General features: G+C 39.5%; 1 protein-coding gene across 2 annotated transcripts in view; it reads right to left on the minus strand.

The window, feature by feature from the left end:
• Positions 1-17,026, minus strand: part of LOC124146151 (alpha-(1,6)-fucosyltransferase-like) — a 145,573-nt gene extending 128,547 nt beyond the window's left edge. Inside the window, exon 1 of one of the 2 annotated variants that reach the window (XM_048402864.1) lies at positions 16,935-17,026. The gene's annotated coding sequence lies outside the window, so the exon portion shown is untranslated. The remainder of the gene's footprint in view (positions 1-16,934) is intronic. The other variant, XM_048402863.1, reaches the window with a different exon arrangement.
• Between the last annotated feature and the right edge of the window lie 9,527 nt (positions 17,027-26,553).

The raw sequence follows: 26,553 nt of genomic DNA on the forward strand, positions 1-26,553 counted from the left end.
ATGTAACCATGGCAACCAGCACCGAACAGTTTTATATCAATTATGGCATATTGTGAATTTTCAAAAAGAAATAAAAGTCTTGTAGAATTGGCACTTGTCGCTGCCTAATTGGCAGGCAGTATTCCTAACTCTGATTCACCACACTTGTGTATCTGTGTGCACTGCTTGCATTGTCTTTCCAGACAGAGGGAGTCAATTTTAACTTCATTATCTGTGGTAACCATGGATACAGGTACTTACTATGAATACCATAAGCCCAAAGTCACAATTTCCCTGAAAGATACATCGTTAACAATGTCTGTATACTTCTTACTTGATTTCAATTTTGCCTCAAGAATCCTTTCATTGGCAGAATATAACCTTACTGCAGAACGCACTATTCAAATTTGCAAACAAAGAGTCATAGGATCCTCATCATAAACCCCAATGTTTAAAAGCGAAGTTTCAAGGGGTTCCAAGATTAAGATAAATAAATATAACAACTGAATTTCAAAACACTGCAAATACTTTTTAACTCCTAATGAATACAGGTAAATTGTTTCAGTTGGAAGAAGCAGTAACAGTGACAAATTGTCACGTTTACAACTACATGTACAAGCGTCTGTTGACATTAATATCGTATTTGCGATCTTAAGTGCCCTGTTCCAATAAGCACCCCTGATCAACTTCTGCTACAGTCTGTAAGTAATTCTAATAACCAATCCCATACTAAGCTCTAAAATTTGCATGACAGGAGTGTGAGAAAATGACACCTTACCTGCCCGCTAGCCCATGGCTCGCAAAATTTCGGTCAGACTAAAGGTTCTGAAATGTTCCAGTGGATTATTTATTATGGACACCTCTTAGCTGATTAAAAATACACACAATGTTCTCCAATTTATTGCAATGCAACCATCAACTGATCAAAAATATAAATATATAAAGTAATATCCGTAATGAATCAATGTTGCAAGATTAAAGTTAGGGCATCCTTACTATTATTAGTGTTTCTCATCTCCAAGATTTTCCCAGAGAGGGGCAGGCCTCCAGAAAAAGAAAAAAACAACTGAAAAAGGTCCCCCACTGCAGAGTACCTGTTAAAGATGGTCAAACTTACAATGTGAAACCATAGGGCTTACACACAGTCACAAGGCTTTGATGGTCTAAACCAATATTTGAAAATTTAAACATGTAAGGTCAATGATAAAGAGCAAGTTGAACCTGAAAATTTGAATTCAAATTTAAATGCAGTGTGGATAAAGATCTAAAAGAAAGGCATACATAGATTAAAAAAAGCAACAATGACCATAAAGTCATATTGTAATTAAAAAACTTTCTTACCATTGACCTATTTTCAAGTCATACGTGTCGCATAAATCAGTTCTAAAATCACTTACAAAAATTTAACTTTACAACAGCTAGGTATCCTCTGCCATGTAGTCTCTGGCAAAATGGAACCGGATAATACATTGTAAATTTCTGAACAAGGGAAAAACATTCACACAGGTATGGATCTAGATCATTTAGATAGTTCATAAAAACATTTTGTTTGTTTGTTGTTTAACGTCACACTCAGCAATATTTCAGCTATATGACAGCGGTCTGTAAATAATCGAGTCTGGAACAGACAATCAAGTGATTTATATCATGAGCATCAAGCAACGCAATCATGGCAATTGGGATACGATGACATGCATCAACCACGTCAGCGAGCCTGACCACTCAATCGTGTTAGTCAACTCTTATGACAAGCATAGTCGCCTTTAACAGCAAGCATGGGTTGGTGAAGACCTATTCTACCCCAGATCGTTACGGGTCATAAAAACATTGTTCACAGGTATGGATCTAAATCATACAGATAGGTCATAAAACACATTTTTTATTGATTAAATGACAAATTAACAGATAACCCTGATGTCCCTGATTCAGTCAACTTTCAAATTTACAACAACAAAAAATGAAATATATCATTTTCTAAGTGGGGCAGATTCAATATTTCAAAATATTCCTACAATACATTCCTACAATATTTACATGAATATTGATAACATTTTGTCTTGCGGTTATCACAGCTGAACGAAAATAGTTGCACTAACCCCAACTTCACAAATAACAGAGAGGCCCGCCTGTGTGATTGCCATTGTTGCAGGTTTTCATGCAATGTACTTTCTCACCCATAAACTCAGGTCCCTGCTTTCTATGTGAACTATAGGGGAAGCGAATCCTGTATTGGAACACACAAATATAAGTAGCCAAGAGTTGCTTCCATTCCAAGTTTCAACCGTTCACCTTATCTACACCAATCTCATTAAAATCAGATCTCAGTTCTCACTACTGCGAATAGCGAGAACTGAGATCTGATTTTAATGAGATTGTACATACACCAACTGTCATTTATATATTCGACCATGGTTTTCAAAACATGTTTAAATTGTGAAACTTAGTACTTTTTTCAAGAGGCGGCATACAAATACAGATGGATATAGGATAATTCAGCATTAAATATTTTTTCTTCTTTTGGCGGAAGGGAAATTTGCAGGTAGCAGTAAATGACAAACACAAGAATAAGTAAGTACGCCCTTAACCTCTTTCAACTTGTATGAGTAACTGTTGTAACACTATGTATGACAAATGTGTTTTGATTGGTTATAATATGCACTTTAACCAATCACAAGCTGTGTTACTTCACAAACCTTGACTGCCCTTGTCAAACATTGTGGAACATGAAATACACTGTCACATTTTTAAGCTAGTTAAATTTGAAACAGGCTATTATCTTTTAAGGCCAGCAATATTTTGAGACTATTTCATGCACTGCATGACACTCTGAACTTCTTGTGTATATTGCAGATATTTTTACAGAGAGAAGATGTATATAAATGCATAGAAGCTATTATCAAAATATTTTGTCGACGTTTGGTTTCGATCCACTTGATCTCCAACAACAAATTTAACTAGTTGTGTATGGTTTTATACAGTGCCCCAATTTATCAATTTTCTAAGTGCAGGGGGTGCTTATTATAGCAAATACAGTATCATATTTTGGAGCTAAGGATGTCAGGCAATATGCCAACAGTGACAAATGCTCTACGGTATTCCTGCTGCATATCAGTCAAATTAAGACAGAAGAACACAGTTCTGTTCATATCATATCATTATATTATACAATCACTGAATAATCATGTCAACAGATCATCCGACTTTATCATGTTTATTGGATGCAAAATATATAAGAAATTGAGAATGGACACAAATAATTTTCCCAGCACAGCCATTTGGACTGCACTGCATAGCTATTTGAATAATATGAACCAAGTCAGTTGTAGCTACGGCAGCAGACTAAAATGTAGTCTCTGAAAACATTTCCTTAGAATAATTGTAATTTTTTTTTTTCAAAAGAACCTTTCTTCCTCTGCTGTTTTCATCAAGGAAACTAAACTTGGTTTAGCTTGATCTAGACTTGCCTAGGCTTTTAGTAAAATGATATATATTTATAAATTCGACAGTCATGGCACAGGACTACCATGGCAGTAACAACAGGCTTTCCACACATCCATTGACAACACATGTAACATTGATAATGACTACCGTATTCGACGTAATAAGAGCCTAGGGCGCTCTTAAAATAGGGGGCTCTTATTAGAATATTATTTTGGTGAAAAAAATACAGTTGAAAGATAAATTTAGAATTTAATTGCTCATATTTAAGGGTGCATATAACACACGAGTGCGTATTATACGCGAATAAATAAGTCTTGTGTACATAGATCAATCGGAAGGGGTGCTAATTCGTATTGTTCACTAGCCAATATATTAGCAAATATCGCCGTGGGCGCTTATTAGAGCAGGGCGCTTATTACGTCGAATACGTTTTTTGCATTTGCCTATATGCAAGGGGTCAGTGTATGGTTCTTGGTAAGAAATTACAACATGGAATCGATGGCTTGCAGTATATACAAGTTTGCTTTTTTTTATACAGGTAGATATATACAAGAAGCACTATATGCCAGGTCAGCACATAGTGGTAGCGGTTGTTGTGTTGGTGCCCTGGAGCACCTAGTCTGACCCTAGCTAGGCTCCTTTAAGGGAAAGACCTTCCCATTTTTCGTCTCTGGACCAAGACTTGCACATCTCCAGTCACCTGATATGGGTGAAGTCATAAATATAAAGAACAGTAATTAATGAGTGACATAGTTGCACAGCTCCTTCAGCATGTTCAGGATGGTTGACAGCCAATGTACAATACAATGGGGATTGACAATTGGGATTAGTATCTTAAAAGTTATGGCAATTAAGTGATTCCAGAACTATATACATGATGGCAACACGATAATTAGCCTTTGGAAATAGATGTTCATTCAGACAAAGGTTGTCCCAAATCAGTCACTCATGATGACAGTAGCATGAAAAGAAGATTATATTACACATGTTCAAATTTTCATCACTCAAACACTACACTTTAAACAAAGGAATTTCAGTTCGTAATTTGAGCAAGATTGCATACTAATTTCTCTGCCACCATCAGACCCTAGCTGTTAGTCCGAATCCCCAGATCTAGTAAAACCTCTTCTGGTCTAGTTAGATAAGCTTATGCTTAGCAAATCCTAAATAGACTAAAATATACTGAAAGTAATGCCAAAATATAAGTTTGGGCTATTTGACTCAAAAGTTTCTGGCACACAATGTATTATGTGTTGTTGGTACAGCAGGTACCATGGTTACTACCCCAATTGCCATGCCCGGAACTCCCCAAAATCATTACTGAGACTAGCGAGAGCCTGCAGGAAAGTACTAAAAAATCGAAAAAGCAACCAATATGTTCAAAGGTCATGTATAAGACCTGGACAGGCCACAGGGACAAGTGAGTGATTAACACTGCTTTCTACCATGATAGAGCAGGACAGATCGTCATATGGAAGTCACAGTGACGCTGTCAGTTTTAACACAGAACAAAAGTCCCTGTGACACAGGTTAGACCTTTATTACATGAGTGTAGCCCACAAGCCCATGTCTGGTGATGACACACCAAAGGGTTATAATTGGGGAGAACATAGGATGCGAATAATCAACCTTTAGAGTAAGAATCATCAACCGCATTCAGAGGCCAACATCAAAGGTCAAAGAAGCAATTTTCAATCTGATTTTCAAACTGCAGCATAATTGAATATACTTTGCTTTTTCAAATTAGTCGTCTAACACGCCTCATTATTCCTACAAAATGAAGGTGATTCATTTACATGATTGAGGGGGTTTAACGCAGCTTTGAACAGTATTTCAGTTGCATCTGGTACAGCATGTCAGTTTAATGTGGGAGGAAAGTCAAAGTAACCCAGGCTAGGGATAGTGGTGGTTATCAATCTGAATATCCACGCCGCACTCAGCAATATTCCAGCTCTATGACGGTGGTCTGTAAATAATTAAGTCCGGACCAGACAATCCAGTGATTGATATCATGAGGATCGATCAACTCAATTGCGATTTGATGACATGCATCAACCAAGTCAGCGAGCCTGACCATCCGATCCTGTTAGTCGCCTCTTACGACAAGAATAGTCGCCATTTACGGCAAGGATGGGTTGCTGAAGACCTATTCTACCCCGGATCTTCACGGGTCTTGAGGCAAGATAAAGCTACAGCCAACTTATGCACGTGTATGTATGACCCGATCGTTTCATACATGTATCTGTACAGTTTTTGACAGTGCTCCAGTAAAACAATTCCCAACCAGACATAATTTCAACCCAACTCTCAAGACCTACAGCGGGTACCTGGGTAGGGTTTGGTAATAGGGGGTTCGGATACCAGGGTAGTAAATTTGGACTCATCCCAGCCTAAATTTTTATCAAATTGTGATAATTCTTTTCTTCTCATGAAATAATCACATTACATAACATTACTTTCAAGTCAGTCTTTTCTAATGAATATGCATCAAATAACACACATGTCCATTTTGTAATGAACATGATGAAAGAAAATTGACCATATTGACTACAACAATTGAAATTATCTGGTCATATCTACCGAAATTATAGAATAATAAAATAGATTACATGTATATCATATATATCGATTACTTATGATTCTACAACAATAGTCAATGTGACTAGTCAGATTCAACTATTGACCGAGTAATCAATGAATCAATCCAGCACTAGTATAAAGGTAACGCTATTTTTCAGGGCATTATCATTTGCAGAAACCTGAGGCCCGACGAAGGGGGGAAGTTGATAAGACCGAGGGCTTATGCAAATGATAATGCCCTGAAAAATAGCATTTCCCTTATTATAGCTAAAATGGATTGAATTTGTTGTCAAATAAAAAGAAACAACAATATCGGATTTGAAACATTTATTGCAATCAACACAAATGCCACCGAGACACTTGTACAAATATGGAAACGTCATAGAACAAACCAGATGACGTCACTATTCAACGTGATGTAACCTCTCACTATCCTATGAGGTCACCTAACAACTGGCGTGATAATGGCCCATCGTCAAACAATATGATGGCATTATCAAGTTACAGTTGCCCGCTGATTTCTGATAACATACGGGCGGTTTAATGATAATTCTATCCATTTTAGCTATAACTGTGGATATCTACTGGTCGAGTGAAACCCTAAGCATGTTAACATTGGGTGAAAATTGTTTCGGTACAAAATAGCAAAAACTCATTGTCCTCTGGTTTCACATTGGGTAGACATACTGGATGTCCTGAACAACAATGAGTTACGAACATGGGGAAACAAAAACTAGCCGTCTCCCCCATCACAGGAAATACCTGCCGGTTTTGAAGCAATGACTGAACACATCAACAAAGACAGCTTCAAAAAGCACAACACACAAAATCATATTACCATAACAACCATTGTTTCAACCTATGGACCAACTCCAACACACCCAAGCAGGATCAAGAACTTGTATTTCAACTCATGCTGCTTGTGATGGTGACGACAGCTGTTTATTTTCAGCATAAGATGTATTGATGTGAACTGTATATCCCTTGAAATATTGACTTTGTCCCGCTGAAAACTTGCAGATCAATTAAGTTTGATTTATGACATGATACTGTTGAACTGCCTTGTTAACATGAACAGGGGTCTACATGGTCTAGTCACTTCAAGCAGCATTAGACATTAACTTTAGACTATTAAAATTGTCAAAAGACTAGGACTAGTATATGATAAACACTATTTTTTTCTTATTATTACGTCTATTGATACTAATGACAGTGTAGCACAGTGTTGATAATAACTACTGATTGACAGACTTCACGATTTCTACCTAATCTCACACAGCAACTTTTAACCCTGCACAGGCATGTGTTAAGAAAAACTCTAGGAGTCAGTTATATGAGCAGAGTGTTTAATAGGTTCAGTATGGTAATTGTCTACTGCGTACCCTTTAACAATCAGGGTTCCAGATCAATACGAAGACATGTGATATTTGTGCTATTATGGAAATTGAAGCAATTTGATCCAAATCAGTCTTCTACACAGTAAACATGTTTCCAATTACCACATGGACATGAAATAACCAGTAATAGCAGGATGCTTAATTTGACTAAAACGGACGACATTACTTGATATACCATGGCAATTATCACACATGGTGCAATTCCCATGATTCAGTATCTATGTGGGGTATAATATCAAAGAAATACACTCAAGATGTTGAAGATGATATCCTGAATGGAAAGTAAAATTGTGAGAGCTGTAATGAGGCATGAAAATGCTGAATTCAGATACCACTTCATTTAAAAAAGACATGACCTCCCCTACTCCTTTAGCCACCGTTTCCTGTGTAGAAGTACTCCTCCTTCACAGGCTAGGCTGAGTGGGATGATGGTTGCCGTGCTGCACTCAGCAATGATCCAGCTATGTCAATGGGGCCTGTATGAATGTCGTCGGGACCAGCAAACCAGTGGTTGGGAGCATGAGTGACAATCCACACTGCTGGATTACAATGACACACAATCAGCCAGGTTACACATCGTGATCACTGACTCTTCATGTTTGTGGGAGTTTACAACAAGCATGGGTTACGGGGGCCCAGATCACAGAGTGATCATAGCGCTACTATAGTCGTCAGTCTATGTTAAAGTATAAGAGTTAAGAAAGTCGTAGCGCTACAATCACTTTGGGTCATATTTGACTCTGGATCCCAACAAGGGTCTGATTAGATATAAATGTTTAATGTAAGTTTTAATAGTTCATTCACCAAAGAGCTGCAAGTGTTCCCATTTTGGTCAACTTTAATGATAAGCCTCCATGAGGTGCTGGGTCCCCATCTTAAATATGATCCAGGGCCCTGGAGACTTATCTTGCACGTCAATCCCCGTAGAGGCTATGACTAGGCAAGCCAGATTGACACTGTAAGCAGAACTACATGGGGTCATGTTACTATTGCTTACAGCCGACATGGTTCAAATCAATCTTCCTGGACAGCCTGATGGGAATAGGTGGAGTTTTCATAATTGACCATCACCAATAATTGGTTGTCTGAACTGACTGGTCAACCAACCCCCTATCAACTACAGTCAATTGAGTTTGCAACTTAATTTATTCTAGTTAAACGTTTCATACAATCATCATATAAAGTCAGACATACGTTTTCGCAAAACACCTTTTGTTCCAGGGCTCCGTTCCACAAAACCAACTTGGAACAACAACTATCTTAAGTCTATGTCAAAGCCTGGTAGTAATATCCTGCCATATCTCTGAGATCGTTTTGTGGAACGAGACCCTAAAGTCTCATTTGAAAATTCATCAACTCCGACCCTTTTTTTATATTTTATGTCTTATAAAATACAAACTTTATACCATATTGATTGCCAACCATTGTCCGTATTCCATAGTCAGGACATCACTCCTAGTCAACATTTCAAACAGTATCCATTCGGCCACCAGATACGTATTCCAGTGGTCGGTCACAATAGGGCCCAAGGGATGTGGTGCATTGTGAAGTCCTCCTCGTTTTCCTTAAGTGCACACCTAACAGGATACATGTCACCTGCGCCTCCACGCTCTCCTCCTTCGAAACTAGGCAATGAGAGTCCCCTATCTCATAAATGCAATTAAGATATCTAGAGCTTTGCAGTTTTAAATGACACCATGTAATATACTATCAAGTGCACTGAAAAGCATGAAATGTTTTCTCTAAATTCAGTTCCCATATGCTTATTGGGTTATGAGTATGATAAAGTCTCAATCATCACTTGCTTGATAACGGTGTTAGAACATACACCGAAATATCGCTCCCAATTTTAATAAAGAAGCTGTTCATCCATATATCTTATCCTTACTTAGTACTCCAACTTCTAAATGCTTCTCAAAGAAGTTACACATTTAATCCAGTTTTCAGTGAGCTTTGGTTACATTACTTTGAACAGTATTCCAGTTATATCACGATGTATCAGCTTCATGTGGAAGGAAAGCCAGGAGTGATGCATGAATCAGATGTTTACCACTTCGGTAAAACCCATGACCATGGGTATGGTGTTGACAGACCTTGAAATATAATTTGGGCAAATCTGGGATTTGAACCCACAAACCTAGGTTTCTGGCATGCCTGAGGGTCTCCACAACTGGGCCACTACACAACGTACGTATAATATTGTACAGATCTATACTAGAAATTGCAATAGATAGAAGACAGCATAATATGACACCATAGTTTATATAATTATCAGTCTATCTTCCTATTTTATGGTAAAGGGAAAACTGACAATCTTGACAAACCACATTCATCTTTGCCAACTAGAGACGTTAAATGAAGATGCTGGTGCTGCATGTCGTATCATAAATCATATCATATCCATACCCTCAGGCTCTGTTTTGCCCAGCAACACAGGTATGTATCTTGATAGGCAAACATGTCTTATTTTTTCAAACATTATATTAGTTTTGTTTGTTGTTTAACGCCACACTCAGCAATATTTAGGGCTGGGACGAGTAACTCGGGTACTCGGGTCGGGTGGGTACTGAGTATGACCCGGGTACCCACAGGGCTACCCGGACCAATGGTTAGCCAAGTGAGTTTAATGACAAAAATTATCAAGAAATCCATGGTTACACTACACGTCATGTACGCATTCCTTCTGACATTTATATGATTGAATAAAAGATAAAACTTCAGTTAACTCTGTGTTTGCATGACCAGATCGTTTCATACGCGTACCTCTAAATACATTTTTCCAGGTACCCTGGTAGTAAATTTGGACTCATCTCAGCCTTAGCAATATTCCAGCAATATGATGGCAGTCTGTAAATAACTGAATCTGGACCAGACAATCTGATGATTGACATTATTAACATTGATCTACACTGAGCCTGACCAGATTGTGAATTTAGTAGCCTCTTATGACAAGCATAGGTTGCTTGAGACTTATAATGTTTCCCGGACTTCTGACGGGTTTTCTCACTGTGTAACCATCATAACTGATTCATATCATCATAGCCTCAAACTGTTTGTTTATAACAGAACGAAGACAACACAAGGCATGCTCCACTGACAACAGAAGACTTTACATGAAAAGGTGTCAAAACACCCAAACAACTATAACTGATGAAGTTTGATGCTTGGTTGAATGTAGATTAGAGCTAGTTCCCACCACAGTGGTGCACAGCCTTCTCCTGCTCATTGGAATCAATCATTCATCATCACTTTCATAATGCCATAATGTAGCATGGAATCTACAGTCCTTATCTCTCAATGCATGACCAGAATACTGGTACCACTGACACAGTGGAAAGAATTGTCAGTACATATTAATGTTAAAATAATCAACTGCCCTCTCCATGTAAGATCCAGAAAGCACTCACACATCTCTGTTCCAACTTCTGGCATCATTGATTGACCAATGATCACCTTACTTTGTGGAGTGTCTATTGTGCTCATTTGAGCAGATTCTAGGTCAAGGTCTTATCCAATCCATGTTGCTCATAGCAGGCAATCAAACCTCACAATAGATTAATACAGTATATAGAATGTTGTTTATGAACATGATATTGATGGAGGAGGTGAGTGAAATGGGGTTGAACATCGCGTTAAAGATTCTGGCACTCACATATCATGTATATAGCAATGTACATGCACATGCATGTGTGTGCCTGCTCGTACTAATCCAGACTTGCTGATCCTATAGTGTTAGCCCTCTGAGATTCAATGCCACAGTTTAGCATGGATACCCCACTCAGAGAGTATACCGACTCCGACCCGACCAGCCCTTGTTTTCCCTTTAATGCTGAAAAACAAGTAAGGTAACAACAAGTACCAAAATCTTTTTGGGGGGGTGACACAGCCTGAGTTTGAACCCTGTGCGTTCTTCCACTCGCCAGGCACACATTCTATCAACTAGACCACAGAGGTGCCAGATGATGGAGGTTTAAACATGTAAAAGAACAACTCATCAATATGACAACAGTAGTGACAAGACCACAATGAATAGATTGGATTTATATAAATGTGAGGCAGGAGGCATTTTTGCATCTCATATTTTCTTTTTCCAGTCTGGCTTAGTGATACAGCTCATAACTCTGGCATGACATGAAAAAACAAACAAACAAACAAACCAGAATAAATAAAGATCCACTTTAGGGAGGAATCATGGGATTTAACATGTTGAAATGTTTAATCTTGTAGAAATATTTCGATTCATTTAGTTCATCATCATCATCATCATCATCATCATCATCATCATCATCATCATCAACATATCTTGATGAATACCAAACAATTTCTTGTTCTATCGTTTTTCTGGATCTAACTCCTTTGACATAATGACAATCTTACTTATGAAAAAAAACTGTGAATCATGGCATTTTTGTACCTGTTAATGTTTGCTGATTTCAGTCCAGTTGCAGTTCAAACAAACAACTGAAAACCAGGGTGAAATTATTATTTATATGTTTACATCTACACGTTACATCATAAGTAACATAAACTTACAACCATTTGGATTGTCTGGCAGCCCATAGCTGACGGCATCTGGCAATTTCCTTGAGTGTAATGAACAACAGCTGTCTCACACCTCAATAACAGAAATGGATGTGCATTCTACTTTCCAATACGGCTATAGACTCACGGCTTATGACAGCTTGGACAACTATTATCAACGGTTCAATCATCCATAGGATTAGTTGAGTACCGTGACACACAATCAGCCAAATGACACAGATATGGTGCTGATAGACCAATAGTCACAATTTGGGGTCAATTGGATTCAAACCCACAATCATCACTGCATGCCATCGGGGGACACTGACACACAATCAGCCTGCTGACATATCTTACAAAGAGTGGCCAAAAAGTCCTGAGCTTATTCATGAAGGATGTACTGTACACCCTAAGAGTTTGCATGCATTAAGTACAATACTTTCCATGCCTACATGCTGCATTTGAACCAAATACACAAGCAGGCAGCATATTTCTGCAGGCATCAAAGTGACCAGGTATTCTCCGTTGTTGAAAACTTTTAACTGTCATCTTGTATCTCAAAATGAAAGGGCTAACTCCAACAGCCATTCATGTGAACATGGTGTCAACTTCAGAGGATGATTCTCCTTCCTTTGCCACTGTTAGGAGGATGGCACTAGAGTTTCAGAATGGAAGAGCGAGCCTTGTATATGATCAAAGATCAAGAAGACCTTCAGCTCTCACCAGTAAGGAAAATGTTGAAAAATACATGATAAGAATATGGATGACTGACCACTCACACGTGTCACATAGCAAATACAGTAGGTATCTCTCATGAGAGAGTTGAGGACACACTAAGGAAAGAACTGGGCATGACACCATGCTGGGTTCCGAGCCTTCCGACTCCTCAGCAGAATTGCCCCAGTTTCATCATCTCTCATGAGAATTTATATTCTTTTGAAGTAGACCCAGGTAATTCTGTCGAGTAATTTGTATGCATGGATGTCTTAGGGTCACCACTTAACAACCGTCAAAGCAGTGGAAACACCTAATGTCCACTCCAAAGAAGAAGGCAAGGTCTATTCAGTCAGCAAAGGTGAGGCCCATGTTATAGTAATTTGCTTAGGCAACTGTATGTGAATGTCAAGGCAAAACATAGTAAATAGGTCACTATGGTTGCAATGAAGATTTCCACCACTTTCCAAACTTGAGAAAAGAACTATCTGACAAGCAGTATACAAATGATGATGACTTCATTTCCGCTGAGGGGAACTTTTTACACCACCAGGACCGAGCCTTCTACACCAGCGAGATCCAGGCACTTCGGCAGCAGTGTCAAAAATGTGTGGACCTCAGAGGGGATAATGTTGAACTTCAGTGATGCAGTCCATCATAATTAGATGCAGAACTTGGGACCAATTGTGCACCAGAATCTCCCCACTGGGAGACAAACATAGGGTATTGTGACCAACTGTGCACCAGATTCCCACACAGGGAGACAAGTATAGGGTATTGTGACCAATTGGGCACAAGATACAAGGGACCCATTCTTCACCTGAATCCCTTTTGATTTTTTGTTTGTTGTTTAATGCTGCACTTAGCAATATTCCAGCTATATGACGGCGGTCAGTAAATCGAGTGTGGTCCAGACAATTCCCTGATTGACAACATGAGCATTGATGTACACAATTGGGATACGATGACATGTATCAACCAAGTCAGCGAGTCTGACAAGCATGGGTTTCGGAAGACCAATTCTATACAGAATCCCAATGGAGCCACATGGTTCAGATGTCATTGTTTAATCCAGTCTAGACGTCTTCCACTTCCTGACCTGGGTATCATGCTGAATATTTCATCAGTTCATCATCAGCCCTCAATTAGTGACACTGTTGCTTACAGTGACACAGTCAGTAATGCTGGTCTATCCAGTATATTCTAGTTCAACCGACAATATCTCAGCAAGTGTTGGTGTTGCTGTTAGATTAAATTTGCAAAGTGGGGTTATCGTGATAATAAGACTAAAGGTAAACATGTTGCCTTGTCATGGTGGTACTCCGTGCTTGATTACCCAGATATGTGCAGTGTGAGAAGCTGATGCTTGGCATCGCCTGCGATGACATACAATTACGCCGAAAGTGGCATAAACATATGATAAAACTCAACTCACTCACTCAGTTTGCTCAAGCAATATCAAGTAAATGTCATTCACACCTTTGAATAGTGGTGGAATGATACACTGATGCATCGCTGAATCACGATTTTCTACTTTGTGATACAAGTATCGATCACAGTTGCACACTAAGTAAAACATATTGATTCTTACCTTAAATGCTTCAAAAACTGTTACACTAAACACTAATCAGTAGCGAAAGTTAATAGTGAAAAAAAAAAAATTTTCATCTGTTGTGCGATACTGTGTAAATTATCAGTGTGCCAGGTATTTGGCCATCCTGTCTTGAAACAGATGGCTTAACGGGCCACAGATAAAAGCTAATGCACGTATCATGATACATATCGGATCGTGAGTAAGATATCCCGATATGTATTCGATCGTACAGTTGGTGTATCATCCCAGTTCTACCTTTGACATGTGTTGAAGCCCAACATACTTTCAGGTCATCATTTTTCATAAAACATTAAAGAAAAAAAAATATCATACCTTAAATTTAGTAAATTATATTTATATGATTATACCTGGACACTTCTGTAAAACAAATACACCCTAGGAAGATCCAAGTACAAATGTGGAATAATCCTTACGTAGACTTAAGCAAAATCTATTTTCAGCATGTTCAGTACACAACGATACACTGCATAAAACCAGAGACCATAAAATCTATTTTATGGTCTCTGATAAAACCATATGTCATTGATGGCACATAATTTGATTTTGTCATTCTATAACGAATCACTGGTTTCAGCTCTCCGTGAGAGGGATCAATTGCTGGTTGGTAAGTCCTAAAACCACATGAACCCATTTGCTACAGTATGTGAAAACAAAAATTAGAAATTAATTAAATATGTGCAGCTAAATATTTTTTATTTCTTTTGACATAAAGTTGGTAAACCAGTTTAGTGGAAAACAATCAATGCCAATCCTGGTTAAAGTGCTGGAAGTGTAAGATTTGTTGATTAACTTCAGGTGTACAAGTATGTATTTATTTCTGTGAGATCACTTACTGAACCAAGTCTGTTACCTCAATTATCAGGCAAAGTAGTCACAGATAATATGGGTCAACCTATTCTGTTAATGAGGGGTAGCAGATTGCACAGCATTTACAAAATTACTTAAGAATTAACAGCAAATCAAAGTCTGTACCACAGTGAAACAAATGCAAGAGCCTCAATTTAATGGGCTGCGTTAACTTCATGCCCCAAACGAATTCGTACCCCTTGAAAATTTGTACCCCTAAAAATGAGAAATTTCGTACCCTATTTAGTATTATTAAATACACCTTTATAAGGTCATATTAGTGTCCTATTATAGTTTTTTACAGGTTTTAAAACATCTTACGTTTTCTAATGGCCATGTTCATCGTGATTTCTTTCGAATTGTGTGATGTCCCAGTGGAGCAGTCCATTCATAACAAGGGATAAAGTGAGTGAGTGAGTGTGTGAGTTTGATTTGACGCCACTTTTAGCAATATTCCAGCAATATCACGGAGGGGACACCAGAAATGGGCTTCACACATTGTACCCATGTCGGGAATCGGACCCGGGTCTTCGGCGTGACGAGTGAACGCTTTAACAACTAGGCTACCCGACCGCCCCTCCAAGGGATAAAGAACAAAACAGTCACTGTTGAGATGTCATAAAACAAGTTTATCATAACGCAATCTTTCAAAGGCAACCACACATATATTCAAATATACATACAACTACATGTATCATCAAACAATGTACACTACCAAAAACACCACACATAAAAAAACATTTGCATTCTCACTGAAACAGTCACCATTAATTCTCTGTAACATTCATGAAAACCCTCAATTACATACAACTACCAAAACAAATATTTCATTTTTTACATAAAGTAATATATTGCTTATTGCATAGGGGTAAAAAATTACATGCAGTTTGGGGTACGGATTCGTTTGGGGTAGGAAATTACATACACTCCATTTAATGCCAATGTCACTGCATACTGTAACCTAAGATAGGTTTACAAATAACTGATATGGTTCTTAAAATATATATGTTATTTATATCCCAATATGTGGGTGTGTCCTTGTCGTCTGAAGAAACATTTTAAGAAAATAACATTAATCATGCTAATAGCATGTATAGACAGAGCATGAATCATGTATCATCAGAGTGAAATACATTTACTCATCATGTTTCAACCCCGTTAATTTAGCAACTAGCAAGGCAGGTAAAAAATGGTGTCTGAGAAAGTGTTACTAAGCATGCAGCATGTGCATGCAACTAACCAAAATGCCAGAAAGTATATATGGTAAATGCACTCTTATCGATTGTTATTTATATATGATGGATACCATGAATAATGTCAGTATTCATTTACAGATCTCCTCACATAATTTATTTTTAACCATCTGTGGAATGTTTTTTTGTAATGTGTGTTTGACACTTTTGACTTTAGAGCCAAGGGTGTCATTCTCAAACTCACTCCAAATATAACAGCATGTTATCATACATGGTAAAGACTGCATTTACTGAATTCAGTAAGACACCTGCATCCCCGGGTATAAATGTGCGATAATGCACAGAACACTCTTTTTAATTTACAAGCCGATTTCAGAAAACAACTAAACAGTACAGACAAGCTGAACGCTGTAGAGATCGAAACACGGAAATAAACCGGCTGTAATCGACATTCAGCGTAGAAATCGTCTTTACTGAAGCAGTGGCAAACAGTAGATTGCAATGTATGTTTTGTTTACTCCTTTGAGACATTTATGTGGATCAGTAGTGTTATTAAAGCTGATACCTTAAAAAAGCATCATACGTCACTAGATGGTATTTTCAAAACAATTATAATGTTATGTCAACGACAACACTTATCAAACTCACCGCCCCTTCTCTGCAAGCCGACGGTTTTGCTACGAGATCGATGACTCGTGTCAAAGTTTACATAAATCGGAGTTATCTCCCATGCAACATAGAACTTGTTGTCAGACGGAAACGGACAATTTATAACCGTTATTCGAACTGCACTGCATTGCCCGCGAGAGCTCATTCAGAGTATATTTGTAGGCATCCATATTTTTTTCATTCCTTAATTTCAGACAGTGATATTGACTTCAATGTCGACATAGATTTTGTATTCTAGTATTATAGAATATGTAGGGATGAAAAACATCAATTCTATGTTGTAATTATATGCATGTTCAAATTCGACAATATTGGTCTCTATGCTATATTTAACATCAAATTGGTGTTTCACTTACATCCGTGTGTGTTAAATAAGTCCATACCCCACATACGTAAGTAGATACATATATGAATCGATCAAAAAGACAATAAATAACAAAAAGCCAAAGATACATTTTATTGCCGTCAATAATTTTTTAAGCATTCTATACACCTTATAATGAAGAAGTTATCGAGCATACTCAAACATATTTGCTAATTGTTTGACTGAAATAGAAATAAATCTGTTCGTTTTTAATAACTCAACAATGTCAAAGAATCTCTAGCCCAAATTATATAGCGTAATCCTAACACTTACTCGTCAACATTTCCAACTTTTATTAGTTTCCGTTGTGTTCATGGTGCTACATAATTTAATAGCAATAGCAAAAAACGTCTTGAAACGGCCCCCACCATAATGAATACACCATCTGATTAACACGTGGTGATGTGGCACTTTCTCACCAGGGCCCCTATGGAATAAAGTACTAAATACCCATGAGCTACACAATGCCCATGGTGTTTGCTTATACACATACTGTTATCAACAATTCATGATAGACCTGTGCATGTCATAACCCATATTCAGTGTGGGCGGCCAGCAACGACAGATTTGCCTAAGGCAGTGTGTTCAGCAATGCTTGTATTCATGGAGTCTGTCTGCGATTCCCTGCAATGTGTTAGTGTAGGATAGTGCGCATGACCTTGCATTACTGAACAAAACAGGCTATTTCTATAGCAAGTAGAATTGAGGCGTGAATGCTGTGACTGGACAAGGGACTCATTTGTTCGTTCATTTATTCATTCATTCATTCATTATATTACCTTCCAACATTCTCTCAAACATAAAAATAGGGTTTAGTCGATACTTGTCGGCTTACAAAATTGCTATTTTGCCAAGACCACGACATGAACAAGTGTCAGTATAACAAGAGACATTATAACCATAACAAGAGACATTGTGCGTACAACAAGAAACGTTATTAGTATAACAAGAGACAATATAAGTGTATGTAGATTGTATACATTTATATTTACGCCGCAACAAATGCCGTCTAACGACTCTGCGTGCATACAACCGACAGCCTTTATGCATTGTCACTTGTTGTGCTTGTAACTTTGTCCCAGAGACTATACACGCGTGCATGTATCAGTTGAACATGCAAGTTCAGATAGAATGGCACGTACTTGTAAGTGGAGCAAATGACGCAGGTTAGTGGATTTGTCATTCGCGTATAGAGATATCGGAAAAAGTGGCGTGTATTGGTTTGCTGGGTAGGAATAACGTTGATGTGTCTGGTAGGTAGGAATAAAGCATTGTGTGTCTGGTAGGTGAAAAGTAGGAATATAGCATTGTGTGTCTGTTAGGTGGGAATATAGCATTTTGTGTCTGGAAGGTGGGAACATAACATTGTGTGTCTGGTAGGTGGGAATATAGCATTGTGTGTCTGGTAGGTAGGACTATAGCATTATGTGTCTGGTAGGTGGGAATATAGCATTGTGTGTCTGGTAGGTGAAACGTAGGAATTTAGCATTGTGTGTCTGGTAGGTGGGAATATAACATTGTGTGTCTGGTAGGTGGGAATATAGCATTGTGTGTCTGTTAGGTGGGAATATAACATTGTGTGTCTGGTAGGTGGGAATATAGCATTGTGTGTCTGGTAGGTGAAACGTAGGAATTTAGCATTGTGTGTCTGGTAGGTGGGAATATAGCATTGTGTGTCTGGTAGGTGAAACGTAGGAATATAACATTGTGTGTCTGGTAGGTGGGAATATAGCATTGTGTGACAACACACAACAAACCAACCAACTGACGTTACGGGTAGGAATATATAGCAGTGACGAGGCAGGTATGAAAATGCATTGTATGGTGGGTATAGGAATAGCATTGGTGTTGAGGCGTACGACTTGTGAAACACTCATTAAAGAGGTATATAGGTCAGATATGTCAGGTTAGGAATGGATGGAAGGGGAGGTGCTGGGCGTGACGTACTGCATGAGGTGATACAGACTCCACAGCAAGTGTATGGCGCCAACCCGAGTATCACTTAGCTCTTAATGTAGTAAAGATAAACTCCCCCGTGAAGATCCGGGTTAAAATTTAGTCTTCAGCAACCAATGGTTGTCGTAAGAGGCGACTAATGGGACCGGATGGTCAGGCTCGCTGACGCATGTTGATGCATGTCATCGTGTCCCAATGATGGATGCTCACGATGTCAATCAATGGATTGTCTGGTCCAGACTCGATTGTTTACAGACCGCCGTTATATAGTTGGACTATTGCTGAGTGCATCGTTAAACAACAGGCAAAAGATAAAGTCCCCGAAAAATCTTGTCTGATATTGATTTTATAATCTAGTTATATTTGACAAGTAAAGTGAAATACAACCGAATACGCTATGTAGTTCTACAGCCGCCCATCTGTGCTTGTCACATGCGTAACACGTGATGGTGTATTAACCCAAAGGCAAGTAAAGGGAACTATCCGAAAATAGTTTGAAACAGATACATTTGTAAGAACCATGTCGCAAGTAAACGATATGAGTGAGTGAGTGAGTGAGTTGGGTTTAACGCCGCTTTTAACGGTATTCCAGTTATATCGCGGCGTGTCAGCTTAATGTGGGAAGAAAGCCCGAAGTAATGCAGGTTTCAGACGTTAACCACTTCGGCGAAACCCACGAGCACGGGTATGGTGCTGACAACCCTAGAAACATAATCGGGGGGAACCGGGATTCGAACCCACACTCATAGGTTTCTGGCGTTCCCAGACTCAACTCTGCACAGCGAATCGTTGGTGTAATAATACTTTCTAATAACACATGTGCCTTAGTGTACTATACAGTCTAATAACACTTGTGCCTTAGTGTAATCTACAGTCTAATAACACTTGTGCCATAGTGTACTATATAGTCTAATAACACTTGTGCCTCAGTGTAATAATATTGTCTAATGACACATGCACCTTAGTGTACTATAAAGTCTAAAGACACTTGTGCCTTAGTGTAATCTACAGTCTGATAATACTCGTGCCTTAGTGCACTATACAGTCTAATAACACTTGTGACTTAATATAATAATACGGTCTAATAACACATTTGCCTTAGCGTAATAATACGGTCTAATAACACTTGTGCCTTAGTGCACTATACAGTCTAATAACACTTGTGCCTTATTGCACCATACAGTCTAATAACACTTGTGCCTTATTGCACTATACAGTCTAATAACACATGTGCCTTAAAGTAATAATACTTGTGCCTTTGTGTAATAATACTTTCTAATTACACATGTACCTGAGTGTAATATACAGTCTAATAACACATGTACCTTAGTATTATCTACAGTCTAATAACAAATGTGCCTTGGTGTAATAATACGGTCTAATAACACATATGCCTTAGTGTAATATACAGTCAAACAACAAAATGGGGTAAAATGCCTCAGAACAAACAACTAATGTCTGACGCCGTATTTCAACTTGCTACTTTCAATCTGACCTCTTTGACCCCGCGTGTCCCCATCACACTTTGCACGCCTCGTTCTTGTTTGGTAACCAAATAGTGGCACGTGCAGCATGTCCTGTACAACTAAAGGAATCCAATTGGCACCTCTCTGGACTACACCACTCCGAGCGTTACAGGTGCATGCAACAAGTTGGCATGGTTCCTACTAAACATGTACCTTAGTGTAACCTACAGACTAATAATACATGTACCTTAGTGTCTGTAATCAACACTCAGGACAGTTACAGGTGCATGTTTGGTTGGTTGATTGGTTTGTTGTTTAACGCCGCACTCAGCAATATTCCAGCTTTATTACCCACGTGGTGAAGAGACAGGTGGTAAGATACTAAATCCGTACGTCACACGTGTGTACTACAAGGTTGACCTTGTTTTATTCGTTTTGATTGGATAACCGTGACCTCTGTCACACCGGGACTACTTTTTTCATTCATAAAAAATCGCGAGACGTCATTCATTTTGCGATTACAAGGCAGAACTGAAGAAATTCATGAGAACGAGAGATATTTACAAACACTTTATTAAACCAAACAAGATAGTCACACGCATCAAATTCGGTTTGCATTCTATATAAGTTATGCATAGAGGTCCTACAGACATATAATCGAGCTAGATCTATAAATCGATTAACAATGTACGACTGCCGATCGAGCGCGTCCCTTGAGCGTGACGCACCCAACTTTCAATTTGATTTAACGTAAAAGGATAGGCGTGGTGAAATGAAGTCTGTTTAAACTATCTGGACAGATATCTAGACTTACTTGGGATGATCCGGTTGTGCCATCGGTGTCCCCCTTGAAGCGTATTTTGTGGCGCTGTTTCGGGAGGTGTTGTTCATGAATGAACGAACACGACAGCACGACCAGATCACAGTTCACAGTTCCGATACAAATCATTCGAAAACTCCGTGGAAGTGTGCTTGAATTCTGATTTTGTGGCCCCAAACATCCCAAATGTGAACAGTAACATTCCCTATCTCTAGCGTAAAACGCTGTGAGTGGATCGCGGTTGTCTTTTCTTATTCTGGTGGCGACCTTGCCCTTCGATCGTTCGAAGCTGTCACTGACATGCGAGCAGATTTGAGTTTGTTGATTTTCACGTCTTCAGTATATAGGGTGGTACAGTTAACATGAATGTCTTTGGCGAACAGTCTGATTTCCCTCTTCCAAAATGGTACGGACATGATATAAATTCAGCTGATAGATCAAGGAAACCGAACCATTTTGATTGCACAGACGGGACCCCGGCAGTGTGATGCGTGTGACTGTTGGTCCGATATTCAAAGAGCGGCGCTAATGTGACATTTCAAACTTTCTTATCGGTGTCCTGCGTACTAACAACATGGCGCTTGAATTACCATAAGTTGAAGACTTCTCCCAAAAGGATCTTGAGCATCGGTGCTGGTTTGTTTGCAAACAGAACAGCAGGCGCATGTTGTTAATGCGTATGCATAAACATGTCAACAATGCCCATATTTGGTCTTATATCAATATTCATGCGCAACCAGATTTTGCAACCGGTTTCAGTTTGGTCTGTCAACGAACGAAAGTTGTTATGTATTTACACTTAAATATATATTTAACGTGGGTAATAAATAAAATACCACACTCATTCTCGTTAACAGTCTGATTTCGTTAACACTCGTGAACTTTCTATGGTATCTGACCTCGCTTTCGCTAGGTCAGATACCATAGAAAGTCCACTCGTTTCGTAAAAATGGTATCTAACGAGAATGAGTGTAGTATTCTCTATATATGACGGCGGTCTGTAAATAATCGAGTCTGGACCAGACAATCCAGTGATTGATATCATGAGCATCGATCCACGCCATTGGGATCGATGACATGCATTAACCAAGTGAGCGAGCCTGACCATCCGATCCTGTTAGTCGCCTCTTACAACAAGCATAGTCGCCTTTTACGGCAAGCATGGATTGCTGAAGACGTATTCTACCCCGGATCTTCACGGGTCTACAGGTGGACCAACTTGTTGCATACAGGTGTATGGCACAAGTTGGTATGGTTCCTACTAGACGTCAACATAATGGCATTGCGCATGACACTACACTCCCGGGAACATTATCCCAAAACTGTGAGAATCGTAAAATCAAATTCAAAGAGGCAAGCAAATATTATAAAATATTTTCCGTTTTCAAATCTATCACGATATCATTACATCTTATATGATTAAGATATAAATAAATGCAATAAACTCCTCATTTGGTTGGGTAGTTTAGATCCTATCACGGTACTCAGTCTTCCGTATTTGGGCAAAGTAAGATTCATATCAATATATTATTACTGTTTAGTGGGGGAAATGTTTTCTTTGCAAGATGTAAATAACTTTTTTTAACGAATCAGCTTTCATGGATAGTTCGTTTAATCAGTACTCTATTTTCACAGCTTGTATTTATGCAATGCAGTAATGCGAACCATGCAAGAGAACTAAAACAGACGGGGTCTCGTATGTGATATTCCACAAAATAGAAAGGATGTTTTTAGCTTGTATATGTAATTACATTATCAGCATGAGCGCATTTCTTTAATTTTTGCTTACGTGTTTAGTAGATACCTATAAATAATTGAATATGGGCCCGACAATCTTGTGATTGATATTACGCGCAACGATCCATGGTACGTTGATAAGTCAGAAACTAAGCCATACCATTGGGCTTCGGGGGGTCAGACTTGGCTCATTGTGTAGTCAATGCACCCCTATTGTGGTACAGTCTGTCGTGGTGTGGCTGGAATATTGATAACTGTGGATATTGAAAACATGTTTTATTTTCAGAGGAAATATAACAAGTATTTATTCCTGTTGCTGGTTGCTAAGTCGGGTAGTGAGTCAGGCTCTGTGGGTTAGCTGATCGTGTGTCACCGTGCCCGGATCACACGGGTCCTTGATTAGTAATCTGTCATTGTGTTTTTCAAACCCAGACTCGATTGTTTGCAGATTGTCGTAATATACTTCTAACTACAGTGTTTTGTTTGTTTGTTTGTTTGTTTGTTTGTTTGTTGTTTAACGCCACAATCAGCATGAGATGGTAATGTGGCTGTTCACCTTCTAGCGCCTCACAGACAGCTTGGGTTGTATACTCCCCAGGGAGATGAGCATGAAAATCGATCCATTGACCGGGGTAATAATAGTGTAGCGCTATGAGCATCCACTTGGTGAATGGAATCTGGCGCACTATAAATGCACTTAGTAGTAGTAGTAGTAGTAGTAGTAGTAGTAGTAGTAGTATTCCAGCTACATGACGGCGGTTTGTAAATAATCGAGTCTAGCCCAGACAATCCAGTGATTGACATCATGAGCATCGATCTACTCAATTGGAAACGATGACTTGCGTCAACCAAGCTGACCCCGTTAGTCGCCTCTTGCGACAAGCATTGTCGCCGTTTACGGCATGCATGAGTTGCTGAAAACCTATTCTAACCCGGGTACTAACGATACAGTGTATACTAAATAGCATGCAATCAAAGTACACAGAGTTATATTCGACATATAACATCAATAAATCTCCCGAGTGTTTGATTGACCAATTTATACATATGCTAGACAATCTTGACAAAAAAACAATTTCATAATAACTATTTCATAATGATTGTTTATAAGAAATCCTTGTCATAATACATGCAGCCCGCAAACCCTCTTCAGTACAGGTGGCGTGAGTAGGGCACACTGGGATGATTATACGCACGCTTCAAGCAGTTTACCAATGTTTTGCATCGTGACGTTCACAATGATTGATTATGTCGACTTATAACACGTTAGCCTCGTCATGTCAGCTGAACGAGTTTGTTTGAATCACTCCTTCGACAGCTATTTATAGTAGACATATACTCACTCAATCTAGTAATAACTGGTTACTTTAGTGTCACACTAGGCTCTAATTGACATGTCTACACTGTGGTCGGAGGTAGCTTCACAGTTGTGAGAAAATGAGTGAATATTGATTTACGCCGCACACAACGGGATATAACGAGTCTCATATGTAACGAACCTAGACTAACTTATTCCACAGAAAATATTTACCCTACGTGAACTGATTGTGCAAGTCCTTTATAGTATATATCGTTGTGATTCCAGATTAGAATTGACACCAAGGAATAAGCTCCTGTAAAATCAAATACAACCGTGACATCACTTTCCCGGAACATTTTAGAAACGATAAACCAACAAATACACAGTGAGTTTAATCCCTGCTCGGACATGACAAACACAAACAAGAAACAAGCTCAGACATACATGGGGTGAGCAGAGCAAAAGCTCAGACATACAAGAGGTGACCTGAGCTCCAGCACAGACATACAAGAGGTGATCGGAGATCCAGCTCAGACATACAAGAGGTGAGCGGAGATCCAGCTCAGACATACAAGAGGTGATCGGAGATCCAGCTCAGACATACAAGAGGTGACCTGAGCTCCAGCACAGACATACAAGAGGTGATCGGAGATCAAGCTCAGACATATAAGAGGTGAGCGGAGATCCAGCACAGACATACAAGAGGTGACCTGAGCTCCAGCACAGACATACAAGAGGTGACCTGAGCTCCAGCACAGACATACAAGAGGTGACCTGAGCTCCAGCACAGACATACAAGAGGTGAGCAGAGCTCCAGCTCAGACATATAAGAGGTGAGCGGAGATCCAGCTCAGACATACAAGAGGTGACCTGAGCTCCAGCACAGACATACAAGCGGTGACCTGAGCTCCAGCACAGACATACAAGAGGTGAGCAGAGCTCCAGCTCAGACATATAAGAGGTGAGCGGAGATCCAGCTCAGACATGCAAGAGGTGAGCGGACATCCAGCTCAGACATATAAGAGGTGAGCGGAGATCCAGCTCAGACATACAAGAGGTGAGCAGAGCTCCAGCTCAGACATACAAGAGGTGACCTGAGCTCCAGCACAGACATACAAGAGGTGATCGGAGATCCAGCTCAGACATACAAGAGGTGAGCGGACATCCAGCTCAGACATATAAGAGGTGAGCGGAGATCCAGCTCAGACATACAAGAGGTGAGCAGAGCTCCATCTCAGACATACAAGAGGTGAGCAGAGCTCCAGCTCAGACATACAAGAGGTGAGCGGACATCCAGCTCAGACATATAAGAGGTGAGCGGAGATCCAGCACAGACATACAAGAAGTGAGCGGAGATCCAGCTCAGACATACAAGAGGTGAGCAGAGCTCCAGCTCTGACATACAAGAGGTGACCTGAGCTCCAGCACAGACATACAAGAGGTGAGCGGACATCCAGCTCAGACATATAAGAGGTGAGCGGAGATCCAGCTCAGACATACAAGAAGTGAGCGGAGATCCAGCACAGACATACAAGAGGTGAGCGGACATCCAGCTCAGACATATAAGAGGTGAGCGGAGATCCTGCTCAGACATACAAGAAGTGAGCGGAGATCCAGCTCAGACATACAAGAAGTGAGCGGAGATCCAGCTCAGACATACAAGAAGTGAGCGGAGATCCAGCTCAGACATACAAGAAGTGAGCGGAGATCCAGCTCAGACATAGAAGAGGTGAGCGGAGATCCAGCTCAGACATACAAGAAGTGAGCGGAGATCCAGCTCAGACATAGAAGAGGTGAGCGGAGATCCAGCTTAGACATACAAGAAGTGAGTGGAGATCCAGCTCAGACATACAAGCGGTGACCGGAGCTCCAGCACAGACATACATGAGGTGACCGGAGCTCCAGCACAGACATGCAAGAGATGAGCAGAGATCTAGCTCAACCTTCGCGCAGTG

This window comes from Haliotis rufescens, unplaced genomic scaffold (assembly GCF_023055435.1).
Source record: "Haliotis rufescens isolate VD_foot unplaced genomic scaffold, xgHalRufe1.0.p SCAF_3, whole genome shotgun sequence".
In the NCBI taxonomy this organism is placed as follows: Eukaryota; Metazoa; Mollusca; class Gastropoda; order Lepetellida; family Haliotidae; genus Haliotis; species Haliotis rufescens.